This window comes from Myotis lucifugus, unplaced genomic scaffold, assembly GCF_000147115.1.
Source record: "Myotis lucifugus unplaced genomic scaffold, Myoluc2.0 scaffold_2343, whole genome shotgun sequence".
Taxonomy (NCBI): Eukaryota; Metazoa; Chordata; class Mammalia; order Chiroptera; family Vespertilionidae; genus Myotis; species Myotis lucifugus.
In genome coordinates this window covers 2,179-8,828 of record NW_005873391.1, presented here as the reverse complement: position 1 = coordinate 8,828, position 6,650 = coordinate 2,179, and the positions used below count along the sequence as shown (strand labels likewise).

The window sequence follows — 6,650 nt, the reverse complement described above, 5'->3', positions numbered from 1 at the left end:
GTTTTGTTGATCATGGAAATGCTAATTAAAACTACAGTGAAATCCATAACACTGTCACCAGAACTCATAAAACCTAACAGGCTGACAATCCCAAAGGATGGAGAGGATGTGGAGGAACCACAACTCTCATACTTTCCTGGCAATAGTGTGAAATGCTGGACAACCATAACTCACACACCAGAGAAGTAAAAAATTACAAACCACAGGCTCTAGCAAATGTTAATGAGCATGTGCTACGACCACAGCTTTCATCCATTGTTGGTGGGCTTGTCACTGAGTATAACCAGTTTGAAAAACTGAAGCTGAACTAGCATGTGCCTTCTGACCTAGAGATATTTTCTCCTAGGTATAAGCCCATATATCCAGGAAAAGGGGTGTTCCAAAATGCACATAGTAGTAAAATTGATAATAGTCAACAAATGCAAATACACAAATGACCATTAACAAGAGAAAGGGAAAAGCTGAAAAAAATGTTTGAAAATAAAAATTAATGAATTACAGCTACACACAAGTTCATGAATAAGTCTCAAAAACATAATGTTGAATAAGATAGGTTAGAAAATATCAGAATACATGCAATCTACATAGTTAGAAGTTAGAGTGGTCACAGTTGAGATTTGCTAAAAGTGGGCATAAGAGGGGCCATGGGAGAACAAGTGATATCCTATTTCTTTATTGGATTGCTTGTTATACAGGTGTAACCAGATGAAAAGTCATCAAGCTCTATACTTACACTTAATGCACTTTTCTGAATGCATGATTTTCCTCAATAAAATTTTACTTAGAAACAAAGCATGTCAGCACAATGGTTCAATAGGCAGCCTCAAGGTCTCATTCCCCTTTCTCCTTGAAACATCACTAAACAAGCAAAACTGTCAGGACCAACTTTGTCAGAACTCCAAGCAAATGATAAATCACAAAAAAAGCAACTTTAAATGGTAGGAAAACAGTGTGTGTGTGTGTGTTTGTGTGTGTGTGTTAACTTGCCCCACAGCCTCTTCCACATAGCAGGTTCTGAAGCAGCAGCAGCCCTGGGTGGGAACCTGTTCCTGGATCTAGAGGCAGCAGAACAGATCTTTTAGTTAAATTATTATGTATTAGAGGTCTGGTGCATGAATTCATGCACGGGTGGGGTTCCTCAGCCTGGCCGGTGATCAGGGCTGATCAGGGCCATCTTGCCCAGTCCCAATCAGGCTGATTGGGGCTGGCTGACTGGCTGGCCGGCCAGGGGGAGGGACCATGGGAGGTTGGCTGGCCATGAGAGGTTGGCTATGGGAGCGCACTGACCACCAGGGGGTATTTACTGCTTTGAGCATCTGGCCCCTGGTGGTCAGTGCATGTCATAGCAACTGGTCGACTGGTCATCTGGTTGACTGGTCATAACAGTTGCTTAGGCTTTTATATATAGACTAGAGGCCCAGTGCATGAAATTCATGCACTGGTAGGTTCCTTAGCGGCTGCTGGCTGCCTGCCAGGTACTCCTCCCTTCTTCTGGGTGCCTGCCGCCAAAACCACCAGCCGGGGCCTCTCCCTTCCCCCGGCCAGCCCTGCCCCCTGGTTTAATTCCCAGACGAACTCCTGGTCAAGAGGACAATTTGCATACTATGCTTTTATTATATAGGATATCTGTCCTAACTTGTTGGGGGGCTGCCTGAAAGAGTGATGTGAGCTGCTCAGCTTTTTAAATCTAACTTGGAACTCAGGATAGAAAAGCGGTAAGAATTGCTCAAAAACACTGCAAGGTGAACCGCAACCTGTAGGTGCCTAGGGCAAAAGATTATGGCTTTAAAATCTATTTGACTGTCTAAAGCCCTGGAGGAAAATCTGGGGGAATTTTTGGAAATTAGAATAGTCAAAAGCACCCATGTATAGATTTTTAAAATCTATATGCATGCCCACGGCAAGACATGCACTCATAAAAGACCTGAGAAGACCCTAAGCCAGCCGTGGGCAAACTACGGCCTGTGGGCCGGATCTGGCCTGTTTGAAATGAATAAAACTAAAAAAAAAAAAAAAGACCGTACCCTTTTATGTAATGATGTTTACTTTGAATTTATATTAGTTCACACAAACACTCCATCCATGCTTTTGTTCCGGCCCTCCGGTCCAGTCTAAGAACCCATTGTGGCCCTCGAGTCAAAAAGTTTGCCCACCCCTGCCCTAAGCTCTCACCTTGAGCATATACCTGGGGTTAGTGCAACCCTGCTGAGTGTTGGAGTCCCCAGCATAGAGACAATCCACAACGACTGGAAGAGGTGTTTGGTTTTCCTTGTCTGTTTATTTTTCCTCTTCCTTTTCTTAGCTCCTGGTGTTCAAGAAATTCTCTATCAAAACATTAGCTGAATACAAGCCAGAGAATTCAGTAACCACACACAGAAGGCATACCATCTTCGTAAAAATAGCTTGGAAAATTCACTAAACAAATGAACTCCTATAGTCTTCAACAATCAATAAAACAGAAAAATCTGGTTGAGGGTGGGGTGGAATCTGATTTCCAGAGATACCACGTTGTCATATTCAAAAGTCCAGTTTTCAGCACTTCAGTCCTCAGACAGAGGAGGTGAGAGGTTCTGAGGGCAATGCTGTCCTGCTGACCCAACAGGACCCAGAGGTGGGCTTGGTCCAGCGCCAGCTTCAGCCGCTGCGGGCTAGGCGACCGCCAAGGTGTTGGTGCTGAACCTGGCAGGGCTGGAGAACCTGAGCCCTTCCACAGCCCCCTTCCGGTTCCAGGTCAGCTTTGAGTGCAATGAGACTCTGGTGGATGGCCTGCAGTTGCACATCATTTATGTTGGCTCAGCTGAGAGTAGGAGTTTGATCCAACCCTAGACTCGGTGCTGGTTGGCGGTGCAGGGAGACACGTGTTCATCTTTCAGGCTGATATCCGCAACTCATCCCTCCTCCGTGAGAGCGATGCCTTCGGTGTGCCCTTGGGCCTCATCACCTGCACCGACCATGGACTATTAAGGAGTTCATCCGCGTGGGCTATTAAGTCAACAATGAGTACCCCAACCCAGAGATATAGAAGAACCCAAAGCCAGACCTCTCTCAGTTCCAATGGATCATCTTGGCTGGAATCCCTTGGTGATCCGTTTCCACATCCACTGGGACAACCACACAGACAGGCTGGAGGCCATAGAAAACTAGGACCCACCCTAACCTCAGCCTCCCCGTCAACTGCACCTCTGTCAAGGGCTTGGGGCACCCTGTTCATCCCTGGCCTCCTCCCGGAGAACTCCATGGACTGCATGTAACTGCCGAACTCCAGGCCCTACCTGGGCCCACCTGGGACTAAGGCCAGTCTCAACACACCTGGAGGGGGCAGTCAGGCCTCCCGGAGAGTCCTGTGGGGGCCATCTGGAAGACTTTGGGGCCATCAACTGCATTCAGGCCTGTCAAACTTGTCTGCAAGGAAAAAAATGGGCCTCAGATCTCTCCCAGTCTTATCCCAGAAGGATTGGCTCACCTTTACTGCCCAGTCCTATAAAAAGTAGATACTTAGTTCTTAATTCTCCCTAACTTGTGTTCTTTCTCTCTCTTCCACATGCAGGCCATGTGTCACCATCCTTCCCATATGAGTACCATTGACCCAGAGCGCTTCCCACAGACACCCCTGGCTTGTCTTGAAGCTTTCTTGGTCAATGGCTGGCAAGGATCTGGTCCTGTTGGGCCAAAGGTTCTATCATTCCTTTCCCTTCCCAAACATCTGAGTGGACCCACTCAACTTTCTGGAGTCACAGAGAATCTGGGTTAGAAGGTGGACTCAGACACAAGTTCTGTCTTCTTCTCAGGATGATTTTTAGTGTGTTTTCTTTTTCAATCCAACAGCCTCTGGACAACTCATTTCCCAAAAGTGTGATCAGTGGGATGCTGAGAGATGATGGTTGAGTCTCCTCTCAGTCACAACCACTTTCTCCCTGCCTCCTCACTGGATCTGGATTCTCCTGGAGGTACCGCTGTGGGGAGATGGCATGCTGGAGCGGCCAGCCTGCTCGGTCTCACTGTCAGTATCAGGGCCCCTCTGCCTCTGGCTGCCTTGATGGGCCTTCTGCTAAGACCTCACACTCCCACAGGCAACAAACAAAGTGATTGCAGGCTCAGGAAGCAGCAGGGACCCTGAACGGCTCCCTCCCCCTGCCATGCTCTCTGCCAGGTTTCCCATCCTCTGGCTGCCCTGTGGATGCTGTTGTGATTACAGTTTGCATATTAAAGGGTTTTTATATTCAAAAAGTCCAGTTTTCAACAACAACAGAATCACAAAGTATACAAAGAAACAGGAAAGTATAGCCCATTAAATAGAACAATTTTTTTGATAGAACCATCTGTGAGGAAGCCCGGAAATTGGACCTATTAGGTAAAGAGTTTAATTCAACTGTCTAAAATATGCTCATAGAACTAAAGGAAAATATGGACAAAAAATTTAAGGAAATTCGAAAATTACAGAAACAAAATGAAAATATCGATAAAGAGATAGACATTATAAAAATTAATCAAACAAGTTTTGGAACCAAAAAGTATAAAAACTAAAATAAAAAACCACTAGAGTTCAACAGCTGATTGGAGCAGGCAGAAAAGTGAAACAGTGGATTTGAAGATAGGATAGTTGAAATGACTCTATCTAAGGAGCAGAAAGAAAAAGGATGAAGAAAAGTGACCAGAACCTAAGGTCTCTGTGAAATACCATAAAGTAGACGAACATATGCATTATTAGAGAAATAAAAGAAGAAAGAATAATTAAAATGATGGCCAAAACATCCTCAATTTAATTAAATATATAGATTTAAAAATCCAAGAAACTCAATGAAATCTAAATATAATAAACTCAAAGAGTCTCATATCAAGACACATTATAATAAAATTAAAGCCAAAGACCAATAAAAATCTTAAAAACAGAAAGAGAAAAAGAGATGTTCAGTAAGATTAACAGCCAATTTCTCATCAGAAGCCATGAAAGGAGGAAGACAGTAAAATGAAATATTTATTTAAAGTGCTGAAATAAAAAAAAAGTCAAATAATCCTATATCTGGCAAATCTCACCCCAAAGAATGAAAAACAAATTAAGACATTTCTAGGGAAATAGAAGCTGAAGGGGTTCATTATCAATAACCCTGTCTTATAAGGCATCTTAAAGGGAATCTTTCAGATTGAAATGAAAAGATACTGGACAGTAACTCTACTTTTTCTCACATGATTTAAAACACAAACATAAAAATAATTATAAATCTATAATTACTGGGCATATAATGTATAAATAGGCATTTGTCCAAAGAAGATATACCAATGGACAATAATTACAGGAAATTATACTAACCATCTTTAGGGAAATGCAAATCAAACCCACAACAAGATACTGTCTCACACCTACTAGGATAGTTATGATTTTAAAATACAGCAGGTGCTGGTGAAGATGTGGAGAAGCTGGGACCCTTGTGCACTGCTGGTTGTAGTGTGAAATGCCGCCCCAGCTCTAGACAGCAGTTGGGCCCTTCCTCATCTAGCTGCGTACGTCATTAACATTGGCCCAGCCATAACCGGTTTGGCTCGGTGGTGGATAGAGCATCGGCCTGCGGACTGAAGGGTCCCGGGTTCGATTCCAGTCAAGGGCATGTACCTTGGTTGCGGGCACATCCCCAGTGCGGGGTGTGCAGGAGGCAGCTGATTGATGCTTCTCTCTCAATGATGTTTCTAACTCTCTATCCCTCTACCTTTCTCTCTGTAAAAAAATCAATAAAATATATTTAAAAAAACAACAAACAAACATTGGCCCATGCTTCATAGCAATCTCATGACAGTGTTCTAAGACCACCATATCCTGCAACTCGTTTCTGCCTAATCATATACATTTTCTATTACTTAACATGTAATGCATGGTTTTGCCTTATTAGTAATAGGTTTTTAATTTTATGTCTATCATGTTTGGCAAATATACAAAGAAGAAAAGCCAAACCCCAATGAATGAAAAGGAAGGAATAGGCGGCTACTGGGAACCAGCGGTAGATGATCAAGTGAAGAAGCCAGAGCTGAAAAGTGTATGAGCAGACACCCACAGTTCTATTACTTCATCAATCCTTTTTCTCTGCATCATAAAGATTGATTTAAGCCATTACCATCTCATGCCTGGAATGCAGCCCACATCCTCCGTTCTTCCTGCTGCCTGGGCAGCTCCCTCCATAGCGCTGCATTTAGAAGAATCTCTGAAAAACAAGTCTTATGTCGTCCCTGCTTCATAGCTATTCGGATCTCCCTGAAACATGAGTAACACTCAGCGCCTTAGCATGCCCTGGACCATCATAGAACTATCCTCATAGTTGGTAATTACTAAAAAAGAATTACTCAATGGACGGTCAGTGTCTTCTGCTAAGGTATAAAAAAGAAAAATCAAGCATAATGATGGGAGTAAGCTTCCTTACTCTATACATATTTTCTGAGCATTATTTCTGTGTCGGAGACCGAGAGGGGAAAGGGGATTTTTAACCTCAAATGTGTGCTTCTTCTACCGTATCTCCTGCCCCAACCTTTAAGGATTTGAGGATCCAGCAGGGAGTGTAAGGCTTGCAGAGAAACTGCCATGTGCTTAGGACTTGATTAATATGCTGAGGGAATTCAGTGAGAGGAGATTTATTTATTCATGCTGGGGATTCAGAGAAAGTTAC

General features: G+C 43.6%; 1 pseudogene; it reads left to right on the top strand.

Moving 5' to 3' along the window:
• The window catches only part of LOC102426805, a 15,146-nt pseudogene extending 11,895 nt beyond the window's left edge, over positions 1–3,251 (top strand).
• The last annotated feature ends 3,399 nt before the right edge of the window (positions 3,252–6,650 follow it).